At 27.5% G+C, this 25794-nt stretch overlaps 1 protein-coding gene across 1 annotated transcript in view; it reads left to right on the top strand.

Moving 5' to 3' along the window:
* The first annotated feature begins 512 nt into the window (after positions 1 to 512).
* Positions 513 to 25794, top strand: part of LOC109605404 (uncharacterized) — a 136163-nt gene continuing 110881 nt past the window's right edge. The window contains exon 1 of the mRNA XM_049966833.1: positions 513 to 516. The gene's annotated coding sequence lies outside the window, so the exon portion shown is untranslated. The remainder of the gene's footprint in view (positions 517 to 25794) is intronic.

The following is a 25794-nucleotide window of genomic DNA, read 5'->3' as shown; positions in this document are numbered from 1 at the left end:
TTTCAAAATTCTTTTTCCCTCATTTTTCAGTAAGCTTTGGTCCAAATCTGTTTAAATTTTATATGTATTATCCTATAATATAAACCTATTATTCAACATACATCCATAATGATTCAGTGGCGTACATTCTGGGTGTACGCCTTTTTGTCTACACTACTGTATATTTTTAAAGTTTTTCATATTTTTCTCACATTAAAAAAAAAAGAAAATCTTTATTAAATTCGATTAATATATCGTATAATACAAAATCAAGATGGTATGATATAAAATTTAAATGTATGTTCTTCTCACTTTAGATTTTCTTCATTATTGGACCTGTACCTGTACCAAATATCGACACCCTCTTTTAGACACATCTTAAATGATATTTATTTATTTCATTCTGACCAGTGTATTTTATAAGTAAAGTTAATTAGTGTATAGAATTGTATGTAATTCAATTACATCTTCTTCCAATTAATCAGCCATCAAGTTACACGTCCCTTTGTAAGAGTGGATTATGTGTCCGCCCTTCAATCAGCTAATAAACCGGGGGAGAGAACGATTCGGTGTAATATTTCCCCCACGACATAACAAATTTTCTATCCCATTACCGCAAGGCATTGACCACAAACAAAAGTGCCGGCCGCAATTTATCTAAATAATTCATAGTGACATCATAAGCAAACATAATCGCCGAAAGTTGCGGGCAGATCAATCAAGGGGCCCGTGAGTGTCTTATCCGCTCCTGTCCGTAGATAACAGACGATGGATGTAACAAGTAGTAACTTTTTATACCTGGCATTGGGAGAGGAGAAAGGAGAAAGGAAAAAAGCAACGTCCCGACAAAAGGAGAGACGGGCCGAAACCGTTGTCAAGAACCCTTAGTCGAACGGGCCAAAATAAAGGGGGATGGGACGATATATTTCCCTCAAGTGCAGTAAGAGGTTTTTTCGGGACCCACGGTTTACTTTTACATTAAAGGCTATCGCTTATTTATTCCATAATTCCGAGACGAAGTGCCGGTTTATTCATGGCTGCGGCGACCCCAGACGTCACAATAAGAACACCTCAAACCGCCAAACCTGAAACGACTGTTTGTTTTTTCCTTTCTGGGAATTTGATTTAAGTGAACTCGACTCAAATCTTATAAGTAATTATAAAAAATGTTCAGGCTTTTAATATACTCAGTGACATAGATTTAATCGTCAGGCTTCAGTTTGAGCTTATATATATATATTAGACTGTTTCAAAAAAATCGACAATTTTTTTTTATTTATATCGAAAATCTTGTTGGAAATGGTAAAAAAAATACTGTAAAAGTTACAGCTCTTAATATTAATATTAAGAGGTGCCTCATCGTAAATTTTAATTTCCCGTTTAAATAACACGGAAACGGTGTTCTCTTGGATTTTGAAATTTTTTAACTCTCGTTAGAGATAATATTTCAAAATGATCAAAACAGATTTTTATAGAAAATTTAACGCTCTACAAAAAATGTCTCTTACAGTTTTTTGATATATTCATTTTTTCAAAAGTTATTTAACTTTAAAGTTAGATTGATTTAAAATTTTGACATTTTTCTCATTATCTGACGCAACCATCAACATTATGGGAATATTTTATATAACATTTTTTGTAGAGAATTAAATTTTCTATAATTTATCTCCGAAAAAGTTTTTTATATTTTTTACAGATCATAAGTTATCTGCTGAAAACTAAAAATTTTATTAAATAAATATTTTACTGCTTAAAATTAAGCATTTTATTTAAATAAATACATTTTTACTAAAAAAATTGATTGTTTATTATAATCAAAGTATATATCGTTACACTAACAGACTTTTACCACAATTTGGCAATTTTTTTCTGTATTCACTTATAACTAGCAATAAGTATTGTAATTGCTCTTCATTTTTCGTGAAACACTTATTGCTAGTTATAAATGAATACAAAAAAAAATTGCCAAATTTACTTTGATTATAATAAACAACCATTTTTTTTAGTAAAAATCTATTTATTTAAATAAAATACTTAATTTTAAGCAGTAAAATAACATTTATATAATAAAATTTTTAGTTTTCTGCTGATAACTTATGATCTGTAAAAAATATCAAAAACTTTTTCGGAGATAAATTATAGGAAATTGAATTCTCTACAAAAATGTCATATAAAATTTTCCCATAAAATTGATGGTTGCGTCAGAAAATGAGAAAAATGTCAAAATTTTAAATCAATCCAAATTTAATGTTAAATAACTTTTGAAAAAATGAATATATCAAAAACCTGTAAGAGATATTTTTTGTAGAGCGTTAAATTTTCTATAAAAATCTGTTTTGATCATTTTGAAATATTATCTCTAACGAGAGTTAAAAAATTTCTAAAAAGAGCTGTAACTTTCACAGTTTTTACCATTACCATTTCCAACAAGATTTTCAATATAAATAAAAAAAAAAAATTTGTCGTTTTTTTTGAAACAGTCTAATATATATATATATAAATATATATATATATATATATATTAGACTGTATATATTAGATATATATATATATATATATATATATATATATATATATATATATATATATATATATATATATATATATAATTTTATGCCTACTGATCAAATAAATTACCCAAAGTATAAGAATTCAAAGTTGTTGGAGTCATTAGTGTAACTTGTGGATCTTGTTGGCACTTAGAATTAAACTAATTCTAAGAACTAATGCTTTAAGTCACTGTGTGAAGCTCTAAAATATCTGTGATTTTTCTTTTCCATTGAGTAATGTCATTTTTAAGTATAATCAGAGTTTTTAACATTCTTTTTTTGAAAAATTTAAATTTAAATACTCCAAATTTGAAATATGTGAAATTTATTGAGTTTAATTTTATATTTTTTGATATTTGAACTATGTTTTTTGTATAATTATAACTATTTCTTATTTAAATTCAATGCATAATATTAAGTTTAATGTTTAATTTTTACTTACCAGTAATGATATTAACTGCTCAATAATCTGAAAAAAGAAACAATAAATTACAGCATTGAATTTACTTCAGGAATAATAAAAAAATATATTTAAATTAACTTCATTAACTTCTTCCAAATATTGACCACAAACTTTAGAAACACCACGCATAATAATTGAAAACTTACACAATTTAGAAAGTAGTTTCTAAAATTGAGATGATTAATTTATACTCCACGAGGACGTTTCGTGTTACCATCCCCCAAAGTTTTCGAACATCACTTGTACATGCATTTAGTGGAACACAATTTCGATTTCTCTTCATCCCAACTCGAGAAAAAAAACGGGGGTCCTGAGATCGATGGCGTTCAAGCCAACTCCCAGGACGCGACGCCCCGACATTGAGATATTAGCTACGAAACTGTGAGTGGTATATAGGTCCATTCGAGAAGGGGACATTTTGTTTAGAAGCGGGGTAAAATACCAATTTCTTCTATGCTCATTTCAATAAAACGCATCTCCCTTTAATTCTGCGATTAAAAATGGGATTATTTCAATTTAAAAGAACACTAACGTCGGCGCCTTGCGATTGAATGTAAGGGTGTGTGACAGGCACGTTCCAAACCCCCGGATAAAACGCCATGATCCATCCTATTCAGATGTCCGGACCTGTTAGGTTTCGGTTCGTCTGACGCACTCGTTCTTCTTAATTTATAAAAACCGGATGCGTGTTGCGTTGGTCCGGTGTGTATTGCAAATGGGACTTTATTTTTGGGGTGGGATATTGACCGTGGCGCAAATTGATCCGATCGGATTGGTTTCGAAATTTTACAAAGGGGTGGGCTTTGATCATGTTCAACAAAAAAGCTCTTGTATGTAAATATTTTGATTAATTAAAAACTAAAACAAATACTTGTGAACATATTTTTATGAAAAAGCTTTTGTTTATTAAAAAAATAGAATATAAAATAAAAGTAAATCAATCAGCCCGATTAAAAGGAATCTTCCATTATAAAACGGGTCAGTAAAAACCAATCAGTGCTGCGTACAGATTTATTTATCTTTCCACTTGATAAAAAAAGCAATAAATACCCATTAATGGGCCCATAAACACCGAGTGTCCTAATGAAATGTTGGAAGACGTTCGTTTCTATTATCTTTAGTGTATTTGTCATTGCCTTCGGCAAAAACAATTTTAATTGGAACTAGTTTGATCCAACTAAACTTTAGTCCACATTAAAACAAACAAGGTTCAATAACGATTTTCTGATTTCCTGGTTGTTATTTTTATTCTCCCCTGGGTTTATGTTATCAGCGTTTATTCCAGCAACGTTTGAAAAATCTGCACGTATTCGTTTTCATGCTGAATTTGCAATTCGTCATAAGTTTCAGTTGACTTCTTCATTTTTAGCCGTAATTGATTCTGATTGGAATGATATTGTCTATTTTAGAATGGTTAATGTGCATCCGCAAGAAAAACGAAAATGAGCATCGGAAATAAGTTTGAGGGAAAGTTCGGAATTACCGCTGCAAAGTTGGCGAATGGCCAATTTGCCAGTGGTTACACGGGCAGCTACATAGCTATTCCGAATTCGGTTTTCAATTTCAACTACAGCGGTTTGATAATAATAACAACTATTTCGAGGCAAACACAATATCGGATATTGATTAAACAGGTTATTGGTTTTATTACTCGCTATTTAAAGCAAAGTTTATAAACAAAACTTCTCAAACTTTACAACGACTTTACAAAGTAAATAGAAAAGATTAAAATTGAATGGCAACAATCAGATACTCTTTTTCAAACATGGGTTAATAGTTGAGTGTTGATATTAAAGGTTTTATTGTATTTTCTGATCAGTTGGTTACTGAATAAGACAGTTTATTATAAGCAAACTGAACAAAGTTCCCTTTTAACTTTAAATTAGATGAATATTATTAATTAATAGTTATTATTAATTAATAGTTAGAGAATATGAAATAATACAGATGTAAAATATATTTACTTAGAAATGTTTAAAGGTAAAAGTGTGTTCTTTTAATAAAAGATTTCTTCCCTAAATAGAATATTGATTTTAGATATTTTATTACTATTTTTAAAAAAATTATACTTTTTTAAAATCAAGATTCACCAATGCAATATTTAATTTAATTAATTTAGATATTATAATTGTTTTATTATCTCTGTGACATCTTTGAGAGAATAAGTGATAAGACTAATTTATTAAAACTATTTTTTCGCAAATTTTAATATTAATTATGTGTAACGTTAATAATGAGTTATGTTATATTTAAATTATTCAAAATAATGAATATCATTTTATTGATTGTGATATTTTATTTTTACTATGTACGTAATTATTTACAATGTTTTCTAGATCAAGATTATCCACCCTTTAATGTTAAAATTAATAGTTAATTATAGACAAATCATTGATATTTTAAATAAAAGCATCAATTAATTTATTAAAATATTTTTTAATTTATTAGTATTATTCAGATATTACAATTCCTTTATTCTCTTCCTGAAATCCTTGAAAGAGAATAAGTAATCAAACTTTAGTTTATTAAAATCATTTTTTCTCAAATAAAAATTTTATAATACATATTTTACTATTAATTTTTACATTAATGATAAATAAATAAGTATTTATTTAATATTATTTATGATTTATTTTATATTTAAGTCATTGAAAATAATGAATATCATATTATTGATTGTGATATTTTACTACTAACATGTATGTAATTATTTACAATGTTTTTAAGATTAAAATTATGCACCTTTTAATGTGGAATTTGAATTGATATTTAATTATAGGCAAATTATAGATATTTTAAAGAAAAGCGTGAATTAATTTATTAAAATATTTTTCCACAAACAAAAATTAACATAGGTATTATAATTGCTTTATTCTCTCTTTAAAATCCTTGAAAGAGAATAAGTAGTCAGACTTTAATTTATTAAATTAATTTTTTCACAAATAAAAATTTTATAATACGTATTTTAGTATTAATTTTTACATTAATGATTTATTTTATATTTAAATCATTATTGGCATTTTAAGAAAAAACGCCAACACATTAAATTATTAAAATATTTTTTCCACAAACAAAAATGTACAATTAATATTATTTAGATATTATAATTACTTTATTTTCTTTCTGAAATCCTTGAAAGAGAATAAGTAATCAGACTTATTATTTACAGAATTTATTAAAATAATTTTTTCACAAATAAAAATTTTATAATAAATATTTTTCTATTAATTTTTAACATTTATTTTATATTTAAATCATTGAAAATGATGAATATTAATTATTTTATTGATTGTGATATTTTACTACTAACATGTATGTAATTATTAATAATATTTTTAAGATCAAGATTATCTCCCGTATTGTTAAATTTAATAGTTAATTATGGACAGATTATTGGTATTTTAGAAAAACCATCAACACTTTAATTTATTAAAATATTTTTTCCACAAACAAAAATGTACAATATTATATAGATATTATAATTACTTTATTCTTTCTTTGAAATCCTTGAAAGAGAATAAGTAATTAGACTTGAATTTATTAAAATAATTCTTTCACAAATAAAAATTTTATAACACATATGTTACTATTAATTATTATTATTCATGATTTGTTTTATATTTAAATCATTGAAAATAATGAATATCATTTAGTTGATAGTGATATTTTACTACTACATTTAATGAAAAATTTAATAGTTAATTATAGACAGGTTAAGGATATTTCAAAGAAAAGCACCAATTAATTTATTAAAATATTGTTATTACAAAAAAAAAATACAATTAATATTATATAGATAATATAATTACTTTATACTCTCCATGAAATCCTTGAAAGACAATAAGTAATCAGACTTTAATATATTAAATTTATTTTTTCACAAATAAAAATTTTAAAAAACATATTTTACTATTAATTCTAATGTTATTAGTGATTTATTCGACATTTAAATTATTTTATTTATTATAATATTTTATAACTAATATGTATTTATAATAGCTTTTAAAATTATCCCTTTAATATTAAATATGAAAATTAATTACGAAAAGGTAATATTATAATATTAATTTATTCTTTGAAAGAGAATATGTATCAAAATTAACTATTAATTTTTAATATTATTAATTATTTATTTTAATTTTAAAAATTAATTACAGGCGAGTTATTATAAAAATAATATTAAAAGAATAAGCAAGATAGCTTTAATTTATTATTTTTTTTTCGTTTGTATTAAAAATTTTATTATTAATTTTTGACACTATTTCTTGACATTTTATTTTTAAATATTTCTAAATAATTAAATTAATGCCAATAATTAAAAACACCTAAAAATATTATATTCTTTTATTTCTCTTCCAAAATTGATACATTATGTTTGATAAGCTAATTAATTTATATTTTACAATCAAAGAAATTATTAAGTCGTTTGATTATGTACAATTTTAATTAGGATTAAAGCGTTGTGTAATGTAAATATAAATCTACCCTCTGATTGGAACATTGTTCCGTTGTATAGAAAAATAAATAAGCAAATAACCAATTTTAAATGTGCTGTCAAGTTAAAACAATTTGGATATTGGAAAACTCCATCAGGGATAAATTGTACTTTTTGTGAGCACTTGGTTCGTGATCCGGTTGAAATTGAAAATCCGACGATCGTCCGTATAAAAAATTATATAAGCTGTTCCGAGTGTTTGGTAATCGTGTTTTAAAATTTGTTCCAGTCGACTAATGGTTTCGCCATTCGAACAGAAAAAAATACACACCACGGGCCCTTTTTCTTCGTTATATTTCGACAATATGACCTACTAACGAGATTTCTCCGGCGAATAATAAACTTGGAAAAAAATAATCTTCGACGTATAAATCAATCGTTATCGAAAAGTTATGAAGCAAATAACGCTATTATGTCTAACGTATCTAGACAGGGTGTATAAGTGGGATGCAGTAAAACGGAAAATACGTTTTGGGTGGGAATTATTTGCCAGTTTAACGATCAATTAAATTCGAAAGCGCCGACTAGACATCAATGCGCTCAAATAACATTACGATACTGTCGTGCTCGGGTTATTTAGTGTGGCAAATCATCGGGAAAAGTAGTCAATTTCATTATGTACCTCGCCAAATCTCGTTCGTATCGTCGTCTGACATTTTCGACGGCCCGGTCGTAATTTGAACTCGTTTCGGGGCTTATTTTTGAATGTTAACTTCCAGTAATTGGGTACAGCAGCAACAAAGGTCGGTACTGATTGTAAAACTTCACGAAACAATTAAAATCCGGAACCGGATGAATGTACAGAGTTACTGTGAACATCTAAATGCGGCGACCTAGATAATTTATTTCAACGACATTGGGGTGGAGCACCAATTACTTATTAATAATACTTAACAACACTCTACAAAAATCTTTTATTATCCTTCTTTAAATAAAAAACCTAAATTTAGCCACGTAGTTAATGATTCAGTTTATTTTTATATTCCTTGGAGGAGAATAAACAATTAAGCTTTTATATATTAAAAGAATTTCTCAACAAATGTGAACTTTGGTTTAGTAACTTAGTTATTAATATTTAAAAAAAAAAACCTTCTTCCCAGTAATTTAGTTTAAGAACAAAAAACGGTAGATATCGATTGTAAAACTTCTGAAACTTCTGAAAAGATGCCTCATTCTATATAATAAATATTTCATATTCAACGACATTAGGGTTGGTTATTTGGACATTGGTTATTTATTATTAATATTTGACAAGATTTTTTTCAAAACTATTGATAATCATTAAAATTTAAAAGTTGAATATAAACATTTAATTAATTATTCCCTGAAAGAGAATAATTAACAAAGTTTTCCTAGGTTAAAAGAATTTTTCCAGCTATTCGATTACTAATATTTAACAAAGCCTTCCCTCCAGTGATAAATTTTAGTAGCAATAAGGGTAGACACTGTTTATGAAACTTAGAACGTCTAGATGCGTCATTCTAGAAAATTAATATTTCATATTCAACAATATTTAGTTGGCAAGTCAATTACTTATTATTAATGTTTAGAAGATTACTTTCAAAGCTTTGATTATTCATCAAATTGTAACAGTTAAATGGACTACTTAATTAATGATTTATTTTATTTCAATATTCATTGAAAGAGAATAATTAACAAAGCTTTCGTAGGTTAAAAGAATTTTTCCACACACAGAAACTTTGTTTCAGCTATTTGATTACTAATATTTAACAAAAGCTTCTTTCCAGGTGATCAATTTTAGTAGCAACACTGACTGTGAAACTTAGAATGTCTAGATACGTCGTCCTAGAAAATAAATACATCATATTCAACGATATTGAGTTGGCAAGACTATTACTTATTATTGATGTTTAAAATATTATTTTCAAAGCTTTGATTGTTCATCAAAATGTAAAAGTTAAATAGGTCATTTAATTAATGATTTATTTTATTTCAATATTCATTAAAAGAGAATGATTAACAAAGCTTTCGTAGGTTAAAAGAATTTTTCCACACACAGAAACTTTGTTTCAGCTATTTGATTACTTATATTTCACAAAAGCTTCCTTCCAGTGATCAATTTTAGTAGCAACACTGATTGTGAAACTTAGAATGTCTAGATACGTCGTCCTAGAAAATGAATACTTCATATTGAACCATATTGAGTTGGCAAGACTATTACTTATTATTGATGTTTAGAATATTACTTTCACAACTTTGATTTTTCATCAAATTGTAAAAGTTAAATAGGCCATTTAATTAATGATTTATTTTATTTCAATATTCATTGAAAGAGAATAATTAACAAAGCTTTCATAGGTTAAAAGAGTTTTTCCACACACAGAAACTTTGTTTCAGCTATTTGATCACTCATATTTTACAAAAGCTTCATCCAGTGATCAATTTTAGTAGCAACATTGATTGTGAACCTTAGAATGTCTAGATACGTCGTCCTAGAAAATGAATACTTGATATTGAACCATATTGAATTGGCAAGACTATTACTTATTATTGATGTTTAGAATATTACTTTCAAAGCTTTGATTGTTCGTCAAAATGTAAAAGTTAAATAGGCCATTTAATTAATGATTTATTTTATTTCAATATTCATTGAAAGAGAATAATTAACAAAGCTTCCGTAGGTTAAAAGAATTTTTCCACACACAGAAATTTTGTTTCAGCTATTTGATCACTCATATTTTACAAAAGCTTCATCCAGTGATCAATTTTAGTAGCAACATTGATTGTGAACCTTAGAATGTCTAGATACGTCGTCATAGAAAATGAATACTTCATATTCAACGATATTCAGTTGGCATTATTGATGTTTAGAAAATTACTTTCAAAGCTTTGATTGTTCATCAAATTGTAAAAGTTAAATAGGCCATTTAATTAATAATTTATTTTAATATTCATTGAAAGAGAATAATTAACAAAGCTTTCGTAGGTTAAAATAATTTTTCCCCACACAGAAACTTTGTTTCAGCTATTTGATTTCTAATATTTAACAAAAGCTTTCTTCCAGTGATCAATTTTAGTAGCAACATTGATTGTGAACCTTAGAATGTCTAGATACGTCGTCCTAGAAAATGAATACTTCATATTGAACCATATTGAGTTGGCAAGACTATTACTTATTATTGATGTTTAGAATATTACTTTCACAACTTTGATTGTTCATCAAATTGTAAAAGTTAAATAGGCCATTTAATTAATGATTTATTTTATTTCAATATTCATTGAAAGAGAATAATTAACAAAGCTTTCATAGGTTAAAAGAGTTTTTCCACACACAGAAACTTTGTTTCAGCTATTTGATCACTCATATTTTACAAAAGTTTCATCCAGTGATCAATTTTAGTAGCAACATTGATTGTGAACCTTAGAATGTCTAGATACGTCGTCCTAGAAAATGAATACTTCATATTGAACCATATTGAGTTGGCAAGACTATTACTTATTATTGATGTTTAGAATATTACTTTCAAAGCTTTGATTGTTCGTCAAAATGTAAAAGTTAAATAGGCCATTTAATTAATGATTTATTTTATTTCAATATTCATTGAAAGAGAATAATTAACAAAGCTTCCGTAGGTTAAAAGAATTTTTCCACACACAGAAATTTTGTTTCAGCTATTTGATCACTCATATTTTACAAAAGCTTCATCCAGTGATCAATTTTAGTAGCAACATTGATTGTGAACCTTAGAATGTCTAGATACGTCGTCATAGAAAATGAATACTTCATATTCAACGATATTCAGTTGGCATTATTGATGTTTAGAAAATTACTTTCAAAGCTTTGATTGTTCATCAAATTGTAAAAGTTAAATAGGCCATTTAATTAATAATTTATTTTAATATTCATTGAAAGAGAATAATTAACAAAGCTTTCGTAGGTTAAAATAATTTTTCCCCACACAGAAACTTTGTTTCAGCTATTTGATTTCTAATATTTAACAAAAGCTTTCTTCCAGTGATCAATTTTAGTAGCAACATTGATTGTGAACCTTAGAATGTCTAGATACGTCGTTCTAGAAAATGAATACTTCATATTGAACCATATTGAGTTGGCAAGACTATTACTTATTATTGATGTTTAGAATATTACTTTCACAACTTTGATTGTTCATCAAATTGTAAAAGTTAAATAGGCCATTTAATTAATGATTTATTTTATTTCAATATTCATTGAAAGAGAATAATTAACAAAGCTTTCATAGGTTAAAAGAGTTTTTCCACACACAGAAACTTTGTTTCAGCTATTTGATCACTCATATTTTACAAAAGTTTCATCCAGTGATCAATTTTAGTAGCAACATTGATTGTGAACCTTAGAATGTCTAGATACGTCGTCCTAGAAAATGAATACTTCATATTGAACCATATTGAGTTGGCAAGACTATTACTTATTATTGATGTTTAGAATATTACTTTCAAAGCTTTGATTGTTCGTCAAAATGTAAAAGTTAAATAGGCCATTTAATTAATGATTTATTTTATTTCAATATTCATTGAAAGAGAATAATTAACAAAGCTTCCGTAGGTTAAAAGAATTTTTCCACACACAGAAATTTTGTTTCAGCTATTTGATCACTCATATTTTACAAAAGCTTCATCCAGTGATCAATTTTAGTAGCAACATTGATTGTGAACCTTAGAATGTCTAGATACGTCGTCATAGAAAATGAATACTTCATATTCAACGATATTCAGTTGGCATTATTGATGTTTAGAAAATTACTTTCAAAGCTTTGATTGTTCATCAAATTGTAAAAGTTAAATAGGCCATTTAATTAATAATTTATTTTAATATTCATTGAAAGAGAATAATTAACAAAGCTTTCGTAGGTTAAAAGAATTTTTTCCCACACAGAAACTTTGTTTCAGCTATTTGATTTCTAATATTTAACAAAAGCTTTCTTCCAGTGATCAATTTTAGTAGCAACACTGATTGTGAAACTTAGAATGTCTAGATACGTTGTTCTAGAAAATGAATACTTCATATTCAACGATATTGAGCTGGCAAGACTATTACTTATTATTGATGTTTAGAATATTACTTTCAAATCTTTGATTGTTCATCAAAATGTAAAACTTAAATAGGCCATTTAATTATTGATTTATGTTATTTCAATATTCATTGAAAGAGAATAATTAACAAAGCTTTTGTAGGTTAAAAGAATTTTTCCACACACAGAAACTTTGTTTCAGCTATTTGATTACTAATATTTAACAAAAACTTTCTTCCAGTGATCAATTTTAGTAGCAACATTGATTGTGAACCTTAGAATGTCTAGATACGTCGTCATAGAAAATGAATACTTCATATTCAACGATATTGAGTTGACAAGTCTATTACTTATTATTAATGTTTAGAAGATTACTTTCAAAGTTTTGATTGTTCATCAAAATGTAAAAGTTAAATAGGCCATTTAATTAATGATTTATTTTATTTCAATATTCATTGAAAGAGAATAATTAACAAAGCTTCCGTAGGTTAAAAGAATTTTGCTACAAACAGAAACTTAGTCTCATCTTTTATAATATAATATTGATCAAGAAATTCCTTTCAATGAAAAAATTTAATAACAAAAAGAATCGATACTGACTGTAAAACTCTTGAGGCTCTACATACCTCATTCTAGAAAATAAATACTTCATATTTAACGACATTGAGATGGCAAATCTATTATTTATAACTAATACAAGTTTATTTACAAAGATTTTATTATCCATCAAAATGTAAAACTTAAATGCAGCTATTTAATTAATATTTTTTTTTCATTATTCATTGAAAGGGAATAAATAAAGGAACTTTCAAAGGATAAAAGAACTTTCAAGTAAGTCTCCAGTAATTGTGTTTAATACCAAAGAGGGTCGATACTGATTCTAAAACTTGAACTCATAGATGCGTCATCCTAGATAATAAATAGTTTATGTTCAACTACATTGTGGGAGGGAGCTTATTACTTACTATTAATATTTAACAAGGTTATTTACAAATCTGTTATTATTGATCCTTAAATGTTAGATTAAGATAAATATAGTCTTTTTATTAATTTATACTCATTGAAAGAGAAATTTCCCACAAAGAGAAACTTTGTTTTAACCATTTGATTACTAATATGACACCACCCTTTCAGAAATAGAGTACAATGACAACAAGGGGTCGATACTGATTGTAAAACTTCTCCGAACAATTAAAAGCAAGAATGGATGAATATGCAAAGTCACTGCCAACGTCTAGATGCTCCATCCTAGATAATAAAGACTTTATATTCAACGACGTTAGGGTGGAGAGTCTATTTAGATCGCACATAAATGTAATACTAACCGAGTCGATTCCGTATCAGTTCCTATTCCAACTTAACAATACCCACACAACAATAAAATACCAATTCAATAAGAAGCAAAACTTGGAACGAGATCGTGCCAATGTGGGTCATTGCCGATTACAATTCCCATGCCGGTACATTTAAACCAACACATAAATTTCGCACTCTTCCACATTTCCGACGCTTCATAATTTCCGACTATCGAAGCGAAAATTTTCCGCCGGCCGACATCAAACAGCATTCCTTCAGGATTCTCCGTGCGTTCCTGGTTGGACAGATCCCGGCTGCCTTAAATTGTCCTGCAGGCACGTCATTTAAAATTCCTGCCGGTCTCGTTCACGATCCGGCCCGCGGGAAAATGGAAGACTACGTCTGTGTCGGCGGGGCCGACCGTCGGAAAATATGACGCCGACGACTTGAACCGGAACATTATTCTCGTGTCTGAAGTATTGTTTGATTCACGTCGCTCGCGTTTCAGATGATTAATTGGAATAATTTCGCCCCCCCCCCAGAGTAAAGATACGGTGCATACGGGGAATATTTTACGAAGTTGTGTTGGGTGCAGGTTTACGAATAAAATTACAACCTGAGTCCGGGTACATGATTAAGGTGGAGCATTAACAATATGTTGCAGTGCCGCACTGGTTTATCTGATAAGCGGTTTTCTTACGGCGAATGTTCGGGCTTTTGGTACGGTTTACTTATTCAGGTTTTGCGGTATTGCATATTGTTGTAATTGATGCATAAACTTGAATAATCAAGTGAACTAAGTCCTATTGTGTGCGGTAAATCCCGGTGAATTGTGGTTATGGAAGCTTTCAAGATAACTTAGGATCAGTGACTAAGCTGTAATTTATCGAATGAATTCGGAAAACTTTATTACTAATGTTTAACAAAATTATTTATTATACTTAGAATATTTTAGAATTAAATTACTTCCAGACATTTTATTTGATATTCCTTTTAAACATGGTAAAAACAAGTAACAAGACTTACATTTTTCCACAAACATAAACTTTGTGTTAGACACTTTTATTAATGCTTTATTCTATTTTTAAACTCCCTGGTGCAAAACAAGTAACCAAGGTCTCAATTATTAACAGAACATTTCTACAAACAAGAAGTTGGTTCTAGATATATAGATAATGTTTTTATTGCTTTAATCTAGTTTTCTCAAACAGAAATGCTCCATTAGATATTTTATTAAATTTTCAAACTTCTATTTCTAATTAAAAAAATATATATTTAGAAATTATTTATTCTTAAATATAGGTTTATTAATTAGTTTTTAGTGACTTTTTAATGAATTTCTTTTTTCTCTTTATCGAGAATAAGTAGCAAAGCTTTCTTATATAAAAATAATTTTTCTAGAAATTCTCTTCCGCCTACTTTATTAATAATATCTAATAAATAGAATAAATAGAAATTTTTGAATATCAAAATTATAAACTCTTTGCTCCTATTATTGCCCTTGATAGAAAATGACAAAGTTTTGATTTATTAAAAGCTTTTTCATTAAACAGACAATTTGTATTAGATATCTAATTTAAGAAAATTATTTACAAATACTTTATTATATACTCTTAAATGTAATTTCATTTTATACTTTTTGAACGAGAATAAAAATAAGGTTTCATATAATATATATATAATTTTTCATAGATAAAAACTTCGTTTTAACTATTTAATTATTAATTTTTAGAAATACTTGTGCACCAAAATTATCTACATTTCTCTTTATTCTGTTTCTGTACACCTTGAAAGAGAATAACAAACGTCTGATTTATTGATTTTAATTATTTAATTTTTATATCCTTTGAATAAGATTAAATATGTTTTCATATAATAGGAACATTTTTCTAGATATAGAAACTTTGTTTTATCTCTTTAATTATCAATTTTTAGAAATTTTTATACATCTAGATTCTTTACTTTTTAAGAGTCTGATTTATTAAAAGATTCTTCTCATAAATAGAATATTCTTATTAATTATTTTATTTATAATATTCTTAAAAATTTCATTATTATACACTCTGAATGAGAATAAGTAAGTTTTCACATTTTTCTAGGCATAATAACTTTGTTTTATCTCTTTAATTACTAATTTTTTGAAATTCTTGTACATCAAGATTATTAACACTCTTTTTCTATTTCTCTATTTTTGAGAGAGAATAACCAAGCTCTGATTTACTAAAAGATTCTTCCTATAAATAAAATATTTGTATTAAATTTTTTATTAGAAATATTTAAAAACTATTCTTAAATTTTTTAATGTAATAACTAATTACAGACATGTTATTAATGTTTTATTTTATTTTTTTTTTTCACACTGAATGAGAATATATTTGTTTTCATATAATAAGAAAATTTTTCTAGATATAATAAATTTGTTTTATCTCTTTAATTACTAACTTTTTTAAGTTCATGTATATCAAAATTATTAAAATTTTTCTTTTTTTATTTTTCTATTTTTGAGAGAGAATAACTACGCTCTGATTTACTAAAAGAGTCTTCCCATAAATAAAATCTTTGTATTAATTCGTTTAATACAAATATTTAAAAACTATTCTTAATTTTTTTTTAATGTCCTTTAAATGTAATAACTAAAAACAGACATGTTATTAATAATTATTTTATTTTTATTCACTCTGAATGAGAATCAATTTGTTTTCATATAATAAGAAAATTTTTCTAGATATAATAACTTTGTTTTACCTCTTTAATTACTAATTTTTGTTAAATTCATGTACATCACGATTATTAACACGTTTCTTTTTCTATTCTATTCTTTCTATTCTCTGTTTTTGAGAGAGAATAACCAAGCTCTGACTTACTAAAAGATTCTTCCTATAAATAAAATATTTGTATTAATTTTTTTATTATATTTGTATTATTTTTCAGTAAAATTTAACAAAATTAATTGTTTTTAATACCCTTTAATGTAAAAGTTAATTAATGGTAAGCTTTTTTGTATTCCCTGAAAGAAAATGACTAACAAAGCTTTCACATGTTAAAAGAGCTTTTCCCGGAATAGAGCCTTGGTTAGACATCATTAATGCTTTATACTATTTTTAGACCCTCGAAAACAACGAAGATGATTTTATCGATTACATTATGTCAATAATTAATAGTTACTTCATGAATGAGACCCTTTATTTAAAGTTATAAATAAACGACTTCGAAAACTGATTCAACATTCCACAAAGTCCAGTTTAGTTTGTTACGGTAACAATTAAATAAAAAGCTTCAATTCAGAATAAATTCAGCTCAGCTACATCGAGTGGTCTTTTTACGCCGCGAAAGTTTTTGATTCAAGCACAATCTCGGTTTGTCTGAAGTTCCAGTCGTGAAAACAATAAGGTAATTAACTGAACTATCGTCTACTTATACAACTTTGCCATACAGTTTCATAAAGCATTAATTATGGAGAATATCCCGTAAATTTACACGGTTTTCGCAATGTTATTATAAGCATAATGGACTTTGCTATAAAATAATATAATGGCCATAAAATTGTTTTGTTACGGCTCTAACTTTAAAATATTACTAAGTTCGTGTAATAACATCAACTAGACAAAACAGCACACAACAATGTGTATCTATTTTCCTGCCTGTTAAGGTAAAAACTATTCGTATATAAATTTTCCGTTTATTTTATCATGAACGACAAATATTGGGTTGTCACATGAAATATTTGAAGCGATTATAGTGTTTGTAAAGAAGATGAAAACATAACAGTCAATAAATTGAAAGTGGATTCAACCCCGTTCGACATTTAACTTTGTAACACGATGAATTAACGCTGACTGTAAAGCTTTCGTGTGTTTACTTTAATTAAAATATGAATATTTGCCCGAATCAACTTTACAATTTTTATTCGGTTGAAAAATTACACGTACGTGTTATACCGACATGAACTTTGCACAGTTTTCAATTATTTTCCGGCCCAGACTTCACCTTTAATGCATTTCCAGCGCAATAAAACCGAAATAACTTTAAACAAAACAAACGACTGCGCCCCAGTTTTAACGCAAACAGAAATACGGACGCCCCATCAATCGTGGAAGGCGCTAATATGCATGTTAAAGACCGAATTTGCATTGCTTCAAGTTAAGACTTTCAAGATTTATTATTGAGCTTCAGAAGTTCGGGGTGGCCCGGGTATCTCGAACGGTTTGAATGTGTGCTAATGGTGTAAGGTGATTTATGTGCAATGAGTATGACGGTGGTTCAAGCACAACAAAAAGTTCGGCCCAAATCAGGATTGATGTCATGAAGTTTGCCTTAATAAATGTTAATACCAGTCAGGAAGACATCGATAAAACTTTCCCACTCAAACTTTATTATTAGAAAATCCGGGCGAATTATTAATTTTAGCAAATATTATAAAATATGCAAATGGGATCGTGGTACGTGGGGGACAAGTTAAATTAAGAAAACTGTTACTGGGTCTAATGTACGGTGACGCGAGGCGAACGAGACTTATAAATCATCGGCTCTATCACTGGCCAGAGACATCTTTAAGCCTTCCGGCCTCTCTGGAATTTCTTCTGTTGGTTCGGGGAACATTGTCTACGCAATAATAAATCGTCAGGCTTAAAGTTCAACAAAATTGAGACGCATGAAAATTTTATTCTTAATATGGTCTATTATTGATGGAGATTGGGAAGTTTTGATTTTCAGTTTCAATAGTAAAATATTTTTTCCCATTTCCTAATTTTTCCCATTGTATTATAAAATTAGTGAGTATTGTCCACAATGAGTACTAAATATATTGAATGACTTGTAAGAGACACATTTATCCCTTCTAACTTCCTCATAGTTTATTTTATTATTTCACATATCATGCGGTTTAATCTTCACCAATATGGAATCCCATACAAAATTTTACTGAAGGAGATTCGAGAGTTTTGACTTACAGAATCTGTAGGGGAATTTCTAATTTATTATTTTTTTATATGCATGACAAAATTAATGAGTATTATACAAATTGAATCATTGGACAGAGTCACATTTAGGTCTTCTAACTTCCTCATAGTTTCTTCTATTAATTCACATATCATGAGGTTTAATCTTCACCAATATGGAAGTCCATACAATATTTTAACAGACAATCTTTCATTACTAAAGGAGATTCAAGAGTTTTGACTTATAGAACCTGTAGGAGAATTTCTATTTTATTATTTTTTATGTGAATGATAATATTAATGAGTATTATACAGATTGAATCATTGGCCAGAGTCACATTTAAATCTTCTAACTTCCTCATAGTTTCTTCTATTACTTCACATATCATGAGGTTTAATTTTCACCAATATGGAAGACCGTACAATATTTTAACTGACAATCTTTCTTTACTGAAGGAGATTTGAAAGTTTTGACTTACAGAACCTGTAGAAGTATTTCTATTTTATTATTTTTTTATGTGTATGATAAAATTAATGAGTATTATACAAATTGAATCATTGGCCAGAGTCACATTTAAGTCTTCTAACTTCCTCATAGTTTCCTCTATTACTTCACATATCATGCGGTTTAATCTTCACCAATATGGAGGAAGTCCATACAATATTTTAACAGACAATCTTTCATTACTGAAGGAGATTCGAGAGTTTTGACTTACAGAACCTGTAGGAGAATTTATATTTTATTATTTTTTTATGTGTATGATAAAATTAATGGGTATTATACAAATTGAATCATTGGCCAGAGTCACATTTAAGTCTTCTAACCTCCTCATAGTTTCCTCTATTACTTCACATATCATGCGGTTTAATCTTCACCAATATGGAAGTCCATACAATATTTTAACAGACAATCTTTCATTACTGAAGGAGATTCGAGAGTTTTGACTTACAGAACCTGTAAGAGAATTTCTATTTTATTATTTTTTTATGTGTATGACAAAATTAATGAGAATTATACAAATTGAATCATTGGCCAGAGTCACATTTAAGTCTTCCAACTTCCTCATAGATTCTTCTATTGATATACATATCATGCGATTTAATCTTCACCAATATGGAAGCCCATATAATATTTTAACCGACAATCTTTCATTACTGAGGGAGAATCGAGAGTTTCGACTTATAGAACCTGTAGGAGAATTTCTATTTTATTATTTTTTATGTGAATGATAATATTAATGAGTTTTATACAAATTGAATCATTGGCCAGAGTCACATTTAAATCTTCTAACTTCCTCATAGTTTCTTCTATTACTTCACATATCATGAGGTTTAATTTTCACCAATATGGAAGACCGTACAATATTTTAACTGACAATCTTTCTTTACTGAAGGAGATTTGAAAGTTTTGACTTACAGAACCTGTAGAAGTATTTCTATTTTATTATTTTTTTATGTGTATGATAAAATTAATGAGTATTATACAAATTGAATCATTGGCCAGAGTCACATTTAAGTCTTCTAACTTCCTCATAGTTTCCTCTATTACTTCACATATCATGCGGTTTAATCTTCACCAATATGGAGGAAGTCCATACAATATTTTAACAGACAATCTTTCATTACTGAAGGAGATTCGAGAGTTTTGACTTACAGAACCTGTAAGAGAATTTCTATTTTATTATTTTTTTATGTGTATGACAAAATTAATGAGAATTATACAAATTGAATCATTGGCCAGAGTCACATTTAAATCTTTCAACTTCCTTATAGTTTCTTCTATTAATTCACATATCATGCGGTTTAATCTTCACCAATATGGAAGCCCATATAATATTTTAACTGACAATCTTTCATTACTGAGGGAGAATCGAGAGTTTCGACTTATAGAACCTGTAGGAGAATTTCTATTTTATTATTTTTTATGTGAATGATAATATTAATGAGTTTTATACAAATTGAATCATTGGCCAGAGTCACATTTAAATCTTCCAACTTCCTTATAGTTTCTTCTATTAATTCACATATCATGCGGTTTAATCTTCACCAATATGGAAGCCCATACAATATTTTAACTGACATTCTTTCATTACTGAAGGAGATTTGAAAGTTTTGACTTACAGAACCTGTAGGAGAATTTCTATTTTATTATTTTTTATGTGTATGATAATATTAATGAGTATTATACAGATTGAATCATTGGCCAGAGTCACATTTAAATCTTCTAACTTCCTCATAGTTTCTTCTATTACTTCACATATCATGAGGTTTAATTTTCACCAATATGGAAGACCGTACAATATTTTAACTGACAATCTTTCTTTACTGAAGGAGATTTGAAAGTTTTGACTTACAGAACCTGTAGAAGTATTTCTATTTTATTATTTTTTTATGTGTATGATAAAATTAATGAGTATTATACAAATTGAATCATTGGCCAGAGTCACATTTAAGTCTTCTAACTTCCTCATAGTTTCCTCTATTACTTCACATATCATGCAGTTTAATCTTCACCAATATGGAGGAAGTCCATACAATATTTTAACAGACAATCTTTCATTACTGAAGGAGATTCGAGAGTTTTGACTTACAGAACCTGTAGGAGAATTTCTATTTTATTATTTTTTATGTGTATGATAAAATTAATGGGTATTATACAAATTGAATCATTGGCCAGAGTCACATTTAAGTCTTCTAACCTCCTCATAGTTTCCTCTATTACTTCACATATCATGCGGTTTAATTTTCACCAATATGGAAGCCCATACAATATTTTAACTGACAATCTTTCATTACTGAAGGAGATTTGAAAGTTTTGACTTACAGAACCTGTAGGAGAATTTCTATTTTATTATTTTTTATGTGTATGATAATATTAATGAGTATTATACAAATTGAATCATAGGCCAGAGTCACATTTAAGTCTTCCAACTTCCTCATAGTTTCTTCTATTGATTCACATATCATGCGATTTAATCTTCACCAATATGGAAGCCCATACAATATTTTAACTGACATTCTTTCATTACTGAAGGAGATTTGAAAGTTTTGAATTATAGAACCTGTAGGAGAATTTCTATTTTATTATTTTTTATGTGAATGATAATATTAATGAGTTTTATACAAATTGAATCATTGGCCAGAGTCACATTTAAATCTTCCAACTTCTTTATAGTTTCTTCTATTAATTCACATATCATGCGGTTTAATCTTCACCAATATGGAAGCCCATACAATATTTTAACTGACATTCTTTCATTACTGAAGGAGATTTGAAAGTTTTGACTTACAGAACCTGTAGGAGAATTTCTATTTTATTATTTTTTATGTGTATGATAATATTAATGAGTATTATACAGATTGAATCATTGGCCAGAGTCACATTTAAATCTTCTAACTTCCTCATAGTTTCTTCTACTACTTCACACATCATGAGGTTTAATTTTCACCAATATGGAAGACCGTACAATATTTTAACTGACAATCTCTCTTTACTGAAGGAAATTTGAAAGTTTTGACTTACAGAACCTGTAGAAGTATTTCTATTTTATTATTTTTTTATGTGTATGATAAAATTAATGAGTATTATACAAATTGAATCATTGGCCAGAGTCACATTTAAGTCTTCTAACTTCCTCATAGTTTCCTCTATTACTTCACATATCATGCGGTTTAATCTTCACCAATATGGAGGAAGTCCATACAATATTTTAACAGACAATCTTTCATTACTGAAGGAGATTCGAGAGTTTTGACTTACAGAACCTGTAGGAGAATTTCTATTTTATTATTTTTGATGTGTATGATAAAATTAATGGGTATTATACAAATTGAATCATTGGCCAGAGTCACATTTAAGTCTTCTAACCTCCTCATAGTTTCCTCTATTACTTCACATATCATGCGGTTTAATTTTCACCAATATGGAAGCCCATACAATATTTTAATTGACAATCTTTCATTACTGAAGGAGATTTGAAAGTTTTGACTTACAGAACCTGTAGGAGAATTTCTATTTTATTATTTTTTATGTGTATGATAATATTAATGAGTATTATACAAATTGAATCATAGGCCAGAGTCACATTTAAGTCTTCCAACTTCCTCATAATTTCTTCTATTGATTCACATATCATGCGATTTAATCTTCACCAATATGGAAGCCCATACAATATTTTAACTGACAATCTTTTATTACTGAAGGAGATTTGAATGTTTTGACTTACAAAACCTGTAGGAGAATTTCTATTTTATTACTTTTTTATGTGTATGATAAAATTAATGAGTATTATACAAATTGAATCATTGGCCAGAGTCACATTTAACTCTTCCAACTTCTTCATAGTTTCTTCCATTGATTCACATATCATGCGGTTTAATCTTCACCAATATGGAAGCCTATACAATATTTTAACTGACCACCTTTCATTACTGAAGGAGATTTGACTTACAGAACCTGTAGGAGATTTTCTATTTTATTATTTTTTTGTGTATGACAAAATTAATGAGTATTATACAAATTGATCAGTCACATTTAAGCCTTGCAACTTCCTCATAGTTTCTTATATTGGTTCACAAATCACATAGCTTATTCTTAAGTAAATTTTTAACGGCTTCATTTAACTACTGTCGTTTATATAAAATGAATAATTTACTTTCATTGGAAACCTTATTGTTTAACAATAAATGATGTGTCACTCATAAACCCCAAGCCATAATATTTTAATAAAATAAGTGTCGTAAAAATACCAAGTGCACTTTTATGTATCCCAGTTTTCAGAGTGACCTAAATAACAGTTAATCCAATTTAAAACTTCCCTCACGTGTAAATAAAAAAAAAATGGGGGTATCACGTAGAGAGAATTAACATTCTGGAGGTTGTACGTCTGAACATATTGTTGTAAACACTGGCAGCGTCATATAAGTTGACGTATGTTGCATGCAAGTGCAGAATATAGATTAAGCGTCGCCACAGCGATGCTTCACCAAACTCGAGACTCTTGAAAATATAAAACGCCCACTCCAGATATGCAGGCTAAAAATTACGTTAGTTATAGCTGGTGCATCTGGAACGTTATTGGCCGGCAGATTTAGCCGGATTACTTAAAACACATAATAGAATAAAACGCTCGAACCGAATACCGAATTAGCCAACTTCACAAAAGTGCAAAGTAAAGAGTATAAAAATTGCAAGAATATCATTATCTCGGTCGAAGCTTTTAGCTCGGCGCAATAAAGTTAAGGTTCGCCTTCGAGTGGACGTTGCACCTCTTATATGTTAAATTAAAACTTAATTTATTCCCGCAGATTATTTTCATTGCTGCAGACACTCGGCTAGGTAAAAGCTTTTCCAGACGGAAAAATAAATTCGGTCCGACGTCGGAATTGAAAACATTATTTTCAATAATTTACCAGTTTTCTGCAGACGGCCCCATTAAAATTTCCGATTCAGATAATGAAATTCATTTTTGCCAAGACGCCGTAATTAGATTTGCACCTCCGTAATGCGGAAGGAATCCTGTGTACGAAGAAGAATTAATTATAAATTCACTGCTATTCACATAATCATAATAATAAATAAATTTACTTAACATTGACAGTGATTTGATCCCATATGTTTTAAATGGTTTAAATTCAGTCTGTCTAATGTAAAAAAGGGCAGTTTGAAATCGAAAAGCCTACCTAAATCCTTAACCTCCTCAGTGAATGACAGGCCCTTATCTTGGATAAAATAAGGGAATTCAAATATATTCGAATTCCTGGAATAGCGGACAACTGTACACTTATCGATGTTGAGAGATAATCTATTCACTTTAGACCAAGATAAGACATATATCGGATGTCAAACTGTAGTTTCATTAACTTAAGGTTTAATTTCATTGAACATCTGATGACATCGTCGAATGAAAAAATTTGTCAGGCGAGAGAATCAACAATATCAATAATGAATAGGAAAGACAAAAATATAGGTCCACTCTTTTAGAATGAAGCTACATATTCTATCAATTCCTGACCTAAGAGTATTCTTAGAACGGTTAAGACTTTCAATTGTGTCATCCTCACTAAAATTGAAGAAATTAGGTGGAATTATAATTTATGAACTTAAACTAATGATTTCACATATTTGACAGAATCTTTTATCATTTAAATATGAAACAATAAATAATACAATAAAATATTTTTATTCCGTACTTTACTTTAACAGTTTTTATTAAAATTTCTTTAAAATATTTTTAATATATTTTATATTTTTTGACATTTTCATTATGGATATAAAATGATTCACAATTTTCTATTTTAAAGAGCAAGTATAAAATTTAAATCAATTTTTTTCGATAACAAATAAAATTTAAAATTAATAATTTGCTTTTAAATTTTAGTGGACATTTTCCATAAATAATTATTTTGTGTAAAAAACAATTTAAAGTTTAATCTTTCTCTTTGTGTTACAAAATTTTTATGTAAAATTTCATTTATTATATTTATATTGTAAAATTTATTATTAAAAAAAATAATATAGAAGAATATATTCTATAATTCTATTTTATAAATAAATTACTCCAAACTTTATTGTTTTTCGTAGAAAAATAAGAAATTTATAAGTATATTTAAGTAGTTTGTAAAAGTTATTTTATAAGCAAATTTTTTTAGATTTTAATATTTATACAGAAATTTTTCGATTGTATATATTTAAAATATTTTAAAATTTATTTATAATTTAACTTAATTTTATATATTAATTTATTGGTTAAAAAAATTGTTCAAACAGAATTTGATTTTAAATGTTATTAAAAATTAAAATTATATTTGACAATTTTCTTTACATTTTCTCCTTTTTATAAAAATTAGATGATGAGTAATTTTCAAAATTTCAATTTTAAATATATAATTTTAATATATATATATATATATATATATATATATATATATATATAAATAGAATTAATTTGAAGAATCATCTAATTTTTATAAAAAGTATAAAATGTAAAGAAAATTGTCAAATATAATTTTAATTTTTAATAACATTTAAAATCAAATTTGAACAATTTTTTTAACCAATAAA

Source organism: Aethina tumida, chromosome 4 (genome assembly GCF_024364675.1).
Source record: "Aethina tumida isolate Nest 87 chromosome 4, icAetTumi1.1, whole genome shotgun sequence".
Taxonomy (NCBI): domain Eukaryota; kingdom Metazoa; phylum Arthropoda; class Insecta; order Coleoptera; family Nitidulidae; genus Aethina; species Aethina tumida.
The sequence above is the reverse complement of the archived record's forward strand: the minus strand, read 5'-3'. Positions and strand labels throughout refer to the sequence as shown.